Raw genomic sequence first — 13,440 nt, forward strand, 5'->3', positions numbered from 1 at the left:
GTGAGCTGTAGGTCGAAAACCTTCAAATCGTTGCTTTCAGTACAGTGATTCGAAACAGGTGTTTCATGGAATACCAAGGGTTTCCTGGAGGTCAAAGACACACGCATATGATTTGCCCGTTTTGGCCATCATTGGGTAATGGGTAGGGATGGTGTGAACGTGAGGTTCGCGTTCTGTGTGTGAACCTCAGTAATTTAGAGGTTCACGTTCACAAACGAACCTTGGTAGGTTCTGCACTGTGAACCTTTTTCATTTATTACAATTTTCACTACATTATAACACCTTTGGTGGAAATTTGTTATATTTCAACTGCGGGCCACTCTATGCATAGCGCTGGCAGCATAAAAAATCAACATTAAACGAGCATGCACCTTGACAATCTGAAAGATTCACTTGATTCGTTTGAAAAGTTTGCTCGAAATATCCACCTTTCCGTTTGAGAATATTTATGACTCTAAGTTGTGAGCTTGACCCGCAATCATCATCAAACAACATCAAGAGCGAAATACACTACATATACGTAGTCAGCTAATGATGCTTATTCAACCAATCAATGGAAATGATATTGTTGTCTGATGTAAAAAAAATCAAGCAGGCGTACGGTGTCAATCTTGATTTCATATGTTTATTGCATCATAAAAACCAAATCCGTGCGATTGGGGTGTTGGCTTGTTGCTGTACAAGTTATTGTTAATGGGTTAATATCGGTAGCAAGTATAGACAGAGACACCCCTGCAAGTCTTCATCGAAATGGTTGGCGAAGCAACGGAAGATATTGATTTTATGGGATTATTATGTCATTTGATTGCCCCAGTTGATACATTTGGCGACGTTTTACACGCCAATACGTACTTCAGCATTGTGGCATTAAGGTGCCCGAGTCGTCGCTAGGTATCGTGTACTACTGAACATTAATATAGGCTCTCAATTCACTGAAATGTTGGGTTGGAATTAACAATATGACGTCACGCGACGTCATATTGTCACGTGACGTCATATTGTCACATGACGTCACGTGACGTCATGAGGTTCGCGTTCACACAGAACCTTTCATAAAGGTTCGCGTTCACACGAACCTGAACCTTTCAGAGGTTCACACCATCCCTAGTAATGGGTATCAATTAATTAGGCCTGAGCAATAGTCGTATGTGGCAGTGGCGTACGCAGGAGTGGTAGGGCTCGAAATCTAAACCATGTCGTTCTGAAATGACTATCTATCTCCAATATTTGTAATTAAGGGGACTAGCAATTCAAAATTTAGAAAAAATATCAATATTTTCAATTTTTTTTTCTTGACTTGAAATATCGACATATTACCTATACTTTTACCTCATGGCCTTATCTTACCCAAAACATAACTAATAACTTCATAATTTCGATTTTCATCGGCACCGGTTTAGTATCTTTTATTACTGGTAAAATGTTTATTAATGTTTTTCTCCATTATAAAATTAGGTAAAATTCTGTTGACCAGCTTCACGGTAAATCAAAAATTTGTATGACATATATGTCGTATAGTATTCACTGAGGTTTTTTGAAAAGCTAACATAGAGACTAGGGTTAGTTCGGATATCAATAATTTTTACTATCCGGGTAACGGATATATCCGTATATTTGGAATTTGGCTAACCGGTTAACCGGATAATGACTGCTAAGTGAGATAATCGGTTTCACGAGGTCTGCATGAAAAATGGATCGCAAAATCATTACACAAGACACAGTATTATTGTAGATCTATGCGTACACGCGCAGTATGAGCGAATACGAGAGAAATCACACAAATTTAACGCTCACTGCTTCTGCAACTCCCTCCTTATAAAGCACACTGCATGAATAGTGGCATCCTTAAGCAGGGGCCGGAGTTTTGTAACAAAGAGTCCACGCATATTAAATGAACTTTCTGCTTCCACAAATTGGGCTATATAGTAAGCAGCGCTTCCTTATTGCCCGTTCTTCTGTTTAGGTGTCCGTCCAGTACTGGAAGGACGAGCAGCTGATACTGGAATTGAGGCCGACATGATAGCTCGCTTTAATTCCCCCATGGGAAATTCACATTATCAGGCCCGTAGCCAACCGAAAAAATAAGGGGATGTTTTAAATAAAACGAAGGGGTTTCGATTTTTCTCGAATTTAGTATCAGCGTAAATCAATTACGCCTGCACGCAGGAACACGTTTGCGAAATGCGAACATTCGATGTCATTCAGTTTCGCGATGTCACTCATTAATCACAATCGCTGATCATAATAGTCTTAGCGGCATATTGTCTCCAAGCCACCAAGAGATAGGAGCTAACGCACGCCAGGCCTGAGACTCGAAGGTTACGCCAGCGATGATATCGTTCGTACCATGCCTATTGCAGATGCGACTGTGTAGGCCAGCGATAATATCGTGAGCACCAAGCCAATGCAGATGCGATCATGCAGGCCAGCGATGGTATAATGTCCACAGAGCCTATAATACGTGATTCTGCTAGCGGAACTACAGGCTTGTTGAAGACTCGAAAAATCAGGCCAGCAACGAACGCCGAGCTTGCTGCAATCAATGTCCTAATTTGGCGATCTTCTCAGCGGCAGATGGCCCCGTGGATATACTCAGATATCGCAGATATCGCAGGTATCGCAGATATCGCAGATATCACTATTGTGGATATACTCAGATATCGCAGACAGACATGGGGTGATTACTTCATGAATGTAATCGATTGCGATTACGATTACTTCTGAATCACGTGATTACGATTACGATTACGATTACAGCAAAATCAGGAAGTAGTCGATTACGATTACGATTACATTGGAAAAGTAATCACGATTACTCACGATTACATTCATTTTGCATCGTAGTAGTTATGTTGAAAGACAAAACATGGACTGCGCTGAAAAGGCCTAATAATATAACAACTGCCTTTACAAAAGATGGGACATTTCCTTGTTACGTCATAATGTACCCATTGCCCATTTTATAGACGGTTTATCGCACACAACGTTTTTCATTTTTGCCAGGTCCATAACTGCCGCACCCCAAATTTCCTAATAGGGTGGGGAGCGTGGTTGGAGGGTACTCAAAAGTATTTCGTAAACCAACATAAATTATAAGAGTATTATCGATACATTTCATTAACTTGGAAATTCTCTTTGAGCTTTGCGATTTAAATATCTCTAGATAGCTTGATTTCAAAATGCATATGTCTCCGCCTCAAGAAATAAGGCTTGTAAAATTCATAGTAATAGGTATTTAGGTGCCAGTCAATACCGCTCCTCGACACATCAAAAGACATGTGCAGTTTCGGCTAACATGAGACTCCACGAAGTGTGCTACGAAAGAAAGACATTGGCCGAAACTTAGATAATGTGTCCATTGTCAATAGCCGCGCTGGGTGGGCGTGACTAACAGTCTATTCCTTTCAATCTGAGCCCACGATGCAAATTCCACCCGGGCACCCACAGAGCATTAGACATGACAATTTGTGTGTGCGTCTCACGTAAGATTTTCTTTTATTCTGCTATGTTCGGTCCCCTACAATCAATATCTTTTGGCTATATAACAGACCGGGGGTCACGAATTAACAACATACAATAAAGTAATTATTCCAGGATACCAGATGTTATAATTATGAATTACGCGTCCCCTGCTCTTCAGGTAAATCTGGCCATCGAGCGCTGAGATAGGATTAAAAACGCAATACAATGCAATTACCAATATTATTGATTAAATTCAATTCAATTCAACTTCAAAATTGACTACTCTATGGGGGCCCAAGACCAATGTTTTGGTGGGGAAACTTTTGCTTTTTTAATCCTGATTCTAGCTAAACCCACGCTAACATGGTATATAATCCGATGGCTATAGCGATTGGCGCCCGTTTTGAGTAGAATAATATGAGAATACGAGAAAGTGAACATAAAATTCTGCCTTCAACTTGATGCAGATAATGTAATGCAAGCTTCCATTACGAAACGGCAAAACAACGGCTCGGTTATGATATATATCAGCAGCTGTTGATTTTAATGCTTCGTTGTGGAAACCGTAATGTCTTATTTGACGAGTAAAAAATTTCAAACCTTTGTCTGGTGTACGTTCGTACCATATAGGCCTACTGCTCGCCAAGCAGCACGGTGAAACTGCATTTTAACTATAGAATTAGAACTATTATATTCTATAGTTTAACTAAGCCGAACCAAACATCAATACAAAAGTTGCTATTTTAACTTAGGCTGAGAGGTGATTAATTATCCTGTTGCGAGGTAGTATTGTCTGAAATGTATTGATAACCCGATATACAGCACGGTGGGTTTTCTTACAATCACACTAATGTACATCGAACATCTATTTACTATGTGTGGACACTTCTTACGCAAAGATGAGCAAAGCTAATAGGCTACCTCTGACGTAATAATGACCAGTGGCTTTTGAAAATCAGACGTTTACGCTCTCAATAACTGGTATAATATCTCTTCCTTGTTCACGAGTGTTCAGTTTATGTCAGTGGTTCTCAACCGCCGGTCCGCGGACCGGTGCCGGTCCGCGACGACATTCCTGCCGGTCCGCGAGGTATATTACAATTTTATACTTCAATTTCAATATGTAATGTTGAAGGCTTGTCCATTGATAGAATAAATAAAACATCAAATTCTAAAATAATTCAGAAGATCGTGAGGTAACATTAGGGCTTGAAACCTGTTCGATTTGACTTAAAGTTCAAGACGCGTTATTTGACGAGCGGCAAGTACAGAACAGGTACGAGCTGACTCATCGCTAAACAGCGCAGTTTGCGCAATCATTCGTTTTCGATTCATTCATTTTGTGTAGGACCGTAACTGAGACACCCAAAGGGTACCCTAAACCGCTCAATTGGAGAGGGTTCGAGCTTGAAAAGTGCCCAAAATCATTTGGCAAATGAACAGAAATCATAGCGTATTTTTCTGAAACTTTTTCCAGCATTTTCAATTTATTTTCGCGCTTTGCGCGATTTAGCATCACTAAATGTCTTGCTTATTAGGTGCCCTTCTCCGAGATATACCCATGATTTATTGAAATAGGCATTTCGGCGTCAGCCATTACCGCGCCACGACGTACCAACCCCTAATGAAGTATATGCTAACATGGAACTCCGAAGGGTGTGCCAAAAATTCGGCAGCGAGAAAACCGACTCAGTCATGAATCATCGATGATATTCGGTATAGTGCCGCGATTAAGCTACATAAACTCTCTGCTTGCACCGAGTTGAATATATGTGCTCACAAGTACAGGTGAAAACATCCACCGAACTGTAGGGTCTGGGGGTGAAAACCGGAAGTTTGGCTTATCTACCTGTGGGGGACCAAGACCAACGTTTTTAGGGGTGGTCTAACGAAGTGGTTTTGCGGCCCGGATTTCCGGATGGCCGGTATAGTTGCTGCAAGGTGTTTACCTGCGGCACACATTGTATTCGTAGTTGCCAGAGTATCGTATGCGTCTGATGAACGTGGGCAATGAGCAAGGTAGCACGGCAACGTGCTTGGTTCGACTTGGTGCTTGGTTCAACTTGGTTCGACTTGGCGTGGTCGGTTAAACCCACGGCCTTCGGCGCGAAAAACTGTAAACGACTCTCGGCGGTAGCATGTTTATCTGGATAAGGCAATTTGACCTCGAGTCAGCAGACTGACTACCATAAAATCAGATGGATGCTATCATGAAGATAATTAATTACGATCAAAACCCTTTAAATGTCACTCTCTAGCTCCATATAATTGCACAAAACGGTTGCATACTTTACATTTTGGCTTCATTTCAATTTTCGAAGAGCACCGGTCCGCCAGACATTTTTTAAAATTTTACTGGTCCGCGAGGTGAAAAAGGTTGAGAACCACTGGTTTATGTCACAGTTCTTGTACAAATAAAAAGTAATCGTTCTTTCACAAAGAAATCGATTAAATATTGGAAGTAGTCGATTACGATTACGATTACTTAGGGATTTTTTCGAATGTAATCGATTGCGATTACGATTACTTGAAAATGCTGTAATCGCCGTAATCGATTACGATTACTAATCGCGATTACCCCATGTCTGATCGCAGATATCATTGTGGATATACTCAGATATCGCAGATATCACCAAAAACCGCAGACGTCGAGGTCATATAAAGGTCACGCTTAGTTTAGAGCGCAGATATCACGTCTTAAGCATGTCTAGGTTGATTCAGTGCGCAGATATCAGGTCTGGACCATACCTGGGCTCTTTTCGTGCGCAGATATCAGCTCCTGAGCATGTCCGAATACAAATAGTGCGCAGATATCGGGTCTGGACCATACCTGGGCTCTTTTCGTGCGCAGATATCAGCTCCTGAGCATGTCCGAATAAAAATAGTGCGCAGATATCAGGTCTTGACCATACCTGGGCTCTTTTGGTGCGCAGATATCAGGTCTGGGCCATACCTGGATTCTTTTGGTGCGCAGATATCAGCTTCGGAGCTTGTCCGAATACAAATAGTGCGCAGATATCAGTTCTGGACCATACCTGGGCTCTTTTGGTGCGCAGATATCAGCTCCGGAGCATGTCCGAATACAAATAGTGCGCAGATATCAGGTCTGGACCTGACCGTCAGTGCAATCACGTCTAATGATCATTTCTCATGTCTACTAATTGGTGCCTTTACGTTGCTTATAAGTGCTCGGAGTTTTCTGTTTGGTAGCTTATTTTTGTTATGTGAATAAAGACACAACATTGGCGACGAGAATGAACAACGACACTCCTGCGGCCGGAAGCCGAGGATACGGGAAAGTGCCCGAGTTTAACTTGGGTGAAGACGAGTGGGACGAGTATGTCGAACGCTTGGAGCTTTACTTTGAAGCGAATGGTATTGCCGACGAAGGAAAAATGAAAGCTGTCTTGCTAACGGTATGTGGGGCGAAAGCATATAGCCTCGTCCGAAATCTCTCGACACCAGAAAAACCGAAAGATAAGAGTTATCGACAAATAGTAAAATTGCTCGGGGATCATCTTACGCCGAAGCCGTTGTTAGTGGCAGAGCGGTATAAATTTAATCTATGGGTCCAAGACGAGGGTGAACCTGTCAATGCCTTCGTCGCGGCACTGAAGAAATTGTCCGAACATTGCGAATTCGGGGCATTCTTAACCCAAGCAATTCGAGATCGGCTCATCTGCGGTCTGCGCTCGAGACCTATCCAAGAGCGCTTACTGTTGGAGAATGATTTGAGCTTAGAAGACGCCGTAAAAAAAGCTGTCGCAATGGAAGCAGCGGGGAGACAACTTTTCGATACTGGTAGTTACAGCACCGCGTTGGTACGAAGGGAACAGCGGGGGGCTCGAGAATACCACGAATGCAAGCGCTGCGGGAAATCTAACCACGGAGAAGACCACTGTATCTTTCGCACAGCGCTGTGTCATGCGTGCAGACGGGTCGGACACATAAGGAAGATGTGCCCCGGAAAAGGTACAAGGCGAAAGAGTAAGACCGCATGCAAGATTAACTGTTTGAGCGGATCGACGGAAAAGCAATCAACTGATGATGCTGGTAACGATGACGACTGCGGTACCGAGTCCTCGGCAGACGACAGTGTGAGTATCTTGATGAATATCAATTTCGTAGAAGGGAAAGATGAGATTCGCGTAGATATTGGCATCAACGGTATTATCATTTCTATGATATTCGATACAGGTGCTGCAGTATCCGTAATTTCGAAGTATTTACTGTGGGAGAAATTTCCTCTTGCGACGCTGGAGCCATGCAACATTAAATTGAAGGCCTACAGTGGCGAAATTCTGCCGGTATTGGGTAAAACCGTGGTTATGGTGAGCTATCAGGGACATGATTGTAAATTGCCTTTGATTGTTTTGGATATGGAAGCTCCGCCGTTGTTCGGTAGGAACTGGATGCGTAAAATACAAATGAATTTGCCAAAATTAATTGGAATGGTCTCGGATAGCGGTCAGAGTGAGAATTCGAGAGATTGCCTAAGCAGGCTATTGAGGGATACTAGTATTTTTGAAACGCAACTAGGGAAAGTTGTCGGCATTAAAGCACGGCTCAACATGAAGCCCAACGCCGTTCCGAAATTTTACAAAGCGCGTAAGGTGCCATACGCTTTACTTGATAAAGTGGAAACAGAAATCCGTAGGTTAGTGGATACTGGAGTGTTGGAAAAAGTTGAGCACTCCGACTGGGCGAGTCCAATTGTGCCTGTTCTTAAGGCGTCAGGTGAAGTTCGTATTTGTGGCGACTTTAAAGTTACGATTAATCCGCAGTTGGATATACCGGAATATCCATTACCGACCCCCGACGACTTGCTGGCGCTTCTTAACGGAAGGAGAAGTTCGTATTTTAGCAAGATCGATTTATCACAAGCGTACACGCAAGTGGAGCTTGATGACGACTCGCGTAAGTACGTGGTGATTAACACCCATCTGGGATTGTTCAGATACACTCGACTTCCGTTCGGAGTGGCATCAGCGCCTGCGATTTTTCAGCAATTGATGGATCAGGTGCTACAAGGACTGAATGTACCGTGTTTGCTGGACGACATCTTAATCACCGGGTCTTCGGAGAAGGAAAATCTTGAGCTGTTATCGACAGTATGTAATCGTTTGGATAAATATGGTTTGAAAGCTAAAAAGTCCAAGTGTTGTTTCCTGGAAGAGTCCCTGGAATATTTAGGCTATGTGATTGACAAGAATGGCATACGACCGAGCAACTCAAATTTGCGATCAGTGACTTCTGCTTGCCGTCCAGACAACGTGAGTGTACTGCGGTCTTTTCTCGGGATGGTAAATGTCCATAGAAAATTTATACCGAACCTATCCAGTCTGTTGCAACCGTTAACGAACTTGCTAAGAAAGGACGTGAAGTGGAAGTGGGATGATGCTTGTGAAAAGGCCTTCGGAGCTTTGAAAAATTGGCTTACCTCCGATTTGGTGTTGGCTCACTATGACCCTGATAAGCCGATTACCCTGTCAGTAGACGCGTCCCCTGATGGTTTGGGAGCAGTAATCATGCAACCCGATGGAGAGCGTGAGCGCCCAATTGCGTACGCCTCTCGTACATTGTCACCGGCCGAGAAAAACTATTCTCACATCGAGAAAGAAGCTCTGGCCATAATATTCGGGTTACAGAGATTCCATCACTACTTGTTCGCGAGGAAGTTTACCCTATTTACGGACCACAAACCCTTGACGATGATTCTAGGTCCAAAGACTGGTATACCCGTGCTAGCCGTATCCAGGTTGCAACGTTGGGCAATCAAACTCGCGTGTTATAATTACGAAATTCGTTACAAACCGGGTAAGCAGAATGTTACTGCAGATTGGCTTTCGAGAAGTCCATCGATTGCATCAGCCGAGGTGGATCCATCAACGCAGGAAGCCAACGAGATAAATGCGATACAAGTAGACAATCTACCCATAACAGCGAAAAGGATTGGCCTTGCGACGCGCCGAGACCCGCTTTTATCTCGTGTACATTATTATGTGATTAACGGATGGCCCGCTGGCGGCTTATCTCCAGAATATCAACCGTTTTATTTTCGCAGGAACGAACTGACAGTCGAGCAGGACTGCTTACTTTGGGGTATCCGAGTAGTTGTCCCGGCGCGATATCAACGACATATCCTTGATTTATTGCATGAACACCATCCTGGGATCGTAAGGATGAAGATAAAAGCCAGAATGCATGTGTGGTGGCCCAATCTCGACGGTAACATCGAACAGAAGGTTAGAGATTGTGCTATCTGCAGACAATGTGAAAGCAGAAGGCCGGAAGTTTTGAATCCTTGGGTCTGGCCAACTCGTGCATGGCAGCGAGTACACGTGGATTTTGCCGGACCTCGTATGGGGAAGTACTTCCTGGTACTAGTGGATGCTCGGACGAAATGGCCGGAAGTGCATCAGATGAGTTCAATTACTGCTGAAAATACGATATCCGTACTTGGTAAGATTTTCTCAACGCATGGCCTGCCGGATGAGCTAGTAAGTGATAACGGGCCACCTTTCACGTCCAAACAATTCGAAATGTTTTTGACTCGGAATGGTGTTAAGCACATTAGAACTGCTCCCTTTAGTCCCAAAACCAACGGTTCTGCGGAACGATTTGTTCGTGTTTTAAAGGAATTTTTAAAGAAGGAAGCGAACAGAGGAACGGATATCAAGAACAGACTACAGTCGATGTTGCTGCACTACCGAACGACTCCGCATTCAACAACAAAGATATCTCCTGCTAGAGCTGTGTTCGGACGGGAGCTGCGGACACGGTTGCATTTAGTGCACCCACAGTTGGAGTCCACGTTGCAGAAGGGTCATCCAGCTTGCAAACCGACCGAACTTCTTAAGTCTCGTCAGCAGGAAGTGGGCGATCCGGTCATGGTCAAGGACTATCGACAGCGTCCCCCAGTCTGGGCAAGAGGAGTTATTATCGAAAAGCTGGGTCCTGCAACGTATCGCGTTCAAGTTGGTGACCTACTCTGGAAGCGACATATCGACCAAATCCGAGATCTGTCGGCGTCACGGTTTTGCGACCAGGAAGATGAAGAGATCGTCGATCCAGTCGTATTAACAAGCATGACACCAACACTAGATCGTCGTCTGACAAGTCCTCGTCTTCGTGTTCCATCCAGTCCAACACCAGTGGAAACAGAAAATATACCTACACCGGTAATCAGTCCAAGCAACGATAATGTAGCGGACGTTGACAATGAACTTGAACTATTGGCACCTGAGCGCCAAAACACTGAATATACAGTGCCGCCTGTGCGCCAAAACACTGAAAATGCAGTGCCGCCTTTGCGTCCACCGTCACAAAGAATACGACGACGACCGAGACGTTTGATTGAGGAACTATAATATTAGTTGGGGAGGAGATGTGGTGTATTACGTCAGTGCAATCACGTCTAATGATCATTTCTCATGTCTACTAATTGGTGCCTTTACGTTGCTTATAAGTGCTCGGAGTTTTCTGTTTGGTAGCTTATTTTTGTTATGTGAATAAAGACACAACAACCTGGATTCTTTTGGTGCGCAGATATCAGCTCCGGAGCGTGTCCGAATACAAATAGGGCGCAGATATCATGTCTGGACCATACCTAGGCTCTTTTGGTGTGCAGATATCAGCTCCGGAGCATGTCCGGATACAAATGGTGCGCAGATATCAGCACCTATATGAGCATTGAACATATAATGCCCTAACCAGTGCGCAGATATCAGGTTTGGCGTCTTTTTCATGCGCAGGTGTTAGCTTCGGAGCATGTCCGGATACAAATAGAGCGTTGCGACGGTCAACTTAATCGAATACGCAGGTAGGCCTAGTCGACAAACATGGTAAATACTGTTTAAACAGCTAAATGAGAAACTCCGACCATCTGCGCTTTGTTCGGCTCACGCATTAGCACGAAATCCGAGCCGTGTCGAATTCTTCGGTAATAATTGGTAGACAATCCGAGAATTATCAACGAAAAACTCAAATAACTCCGCTTCTACTAGTTGGAATTGATTCAAATTTGTTTTGCATCGTCTTTGAAGAAAATTCAACAATTTCGGGGGGTTGACAGGAAAATTTGAAATTTTTTCAAACATTTTTCTAATAAAATAAAATTTTTAATTGGCTCTGCGGTGGCTTATATATTTGTTAGAATTGAACCAAATTTGGCGTGCAACGTTTTTCAGGGTAACCTGACAACAACAAAGTTATTTTTGAATGACACTGTACTCATGACACACAAAACCTGAAAGTAGGCTACCTCAGATTTAAACCGCGTTATAAATACAGTAGCCTAGCCTACAACATTTTAATACAAATTCTGCATGCTTGTAGTAACGTAGAATGGTATGCACGTATAGGCACGTAGGATTTATGACCGCTATATAATTCTTAGTTAGTTTGGTTATGTTTTCTTGTACCACTCTTCTCCGCCCTTCCGGTGTGAATACACACTCTTTTCGCAAGGAGTGGGAAGAGAGAGCCGAACTCTTGAAAGATGGCAACTACAGATCACCATGAAGGAGCAAAAAGCAAAAAAGACAACTGACGTTAATGAAATTCATGTACTGGGCGCAAATGACTATAATAGCGATAAGCGCCAATGATGTGTCAATAAAACAAACAAACAATCACGACAATTATTCTTATAAGCGTGATAGAAACATGTGCCAATATACTACTCTCTACTTTACAAAATCCAAAGTGTAAAAAATATTATTATTTCCCTAAAATTTTTTCAAGTAGAATTGGATGTAGTACAAAACCACTAGAGCAGGGGTGTGAAACATACGAACAGACGATTTTATCCGGCCCGCGAAAAAATTTCGAGTTGATGGAAAAATGCTTGTATTATCCTGCATATTTCTAACAAATGTTCCGATTTTTAGTCCGTAAAACTTCTATTAAATAATCCCTCAATGCAACAAAGGTTAAATATGTGCATAGGCCACATTTTAACTATTATTTTTTGGTTTCACTCTAGCAGTATTAGCAAAAATTCGGTGACATTGACATGCAATTCCGGGAAGCCAAAATGAAGAACACTAAAGTTCAGAGTTTTATGGAAAAAATGACCAAGAATTAGTTATATTCACAGAAGCGAAAAGGCCAATGTGAAATCGTTGCATGCATGAATATATGGAGAATATAGTAGTTACAAAAATGTAATTCAAATATCTGCGTTCGCACTACTGTATCACTTCTGACTGAAAAGGTTCCCGACCACCAGAGGAAAACGAATCGCGATTTGAATGAACCGAATTCCAACGGCCACGTCTACAGTTAAATCTCTTGTATTCCTCCCAACGCATACGCAGAGTTAACGCCAGATTACGACTGAAACAAGGGGATCATAGAAATATGCTTATAACGTCGTAAGAGCCCCTGTTTTAGCGATTTGAACTATATTCAACCAGTCAATATTTGTATTTTTGCAAATTCCATTGTTTGCGAATAATCGTGTCGCATGAATAGAACCCCTAATCCCCTATGTTCTGAAGGTTTGAATGCGGCCCGCGAAACAACTTGAGTTTGACACCCCTGCACTAGAGTAGCCTAAGTGATGCAAGCAGGCAAAATCTGCCTGAGGACTCCAAAATAACTGTAAGTGGTCTGTTACTGGTCAGCTTTGACCAGTGACCATGCAGGCCTGACCATTTCCATCCAGACATGATGTGGAGTTGATATCGACCAAAGAAATACGCTCAGGCATGGTCCAAACCTGACATCTGCGCAATATTTGTATCCAGACATACTCCGGGTCTGATATATCTTCGTATCGCTTGGCGTCAGACATGCTGCGGACCTGATATCTATGCAGGAAACAGCACCAGGTATGGTCTAGACCTGATATCTGCGCACTATTTATATTCGGACATGCTCCGGAGCTGATATCTGCACACCAAAAGAGCCTAGGTATGGTCCAGACCTGATATCTGCGCACCAAAAGAATCCAGGTATGGTCCAGACCTGATA

Source organism: Botryllus schlosseri, chromosome 13, assembly GCF_051294905.1.
Source record: "Botryllus schlosseri isolate E-star chromosome 13, Bs_hap1, whole genome shotgun sequence".
Taxonomy (NCBI): Eukaryota; Metazoa; Chordata; class Ascidiacea; order Stolidobranchia; family Styelidae; genus Botryllus; species Botryllus schlosseri.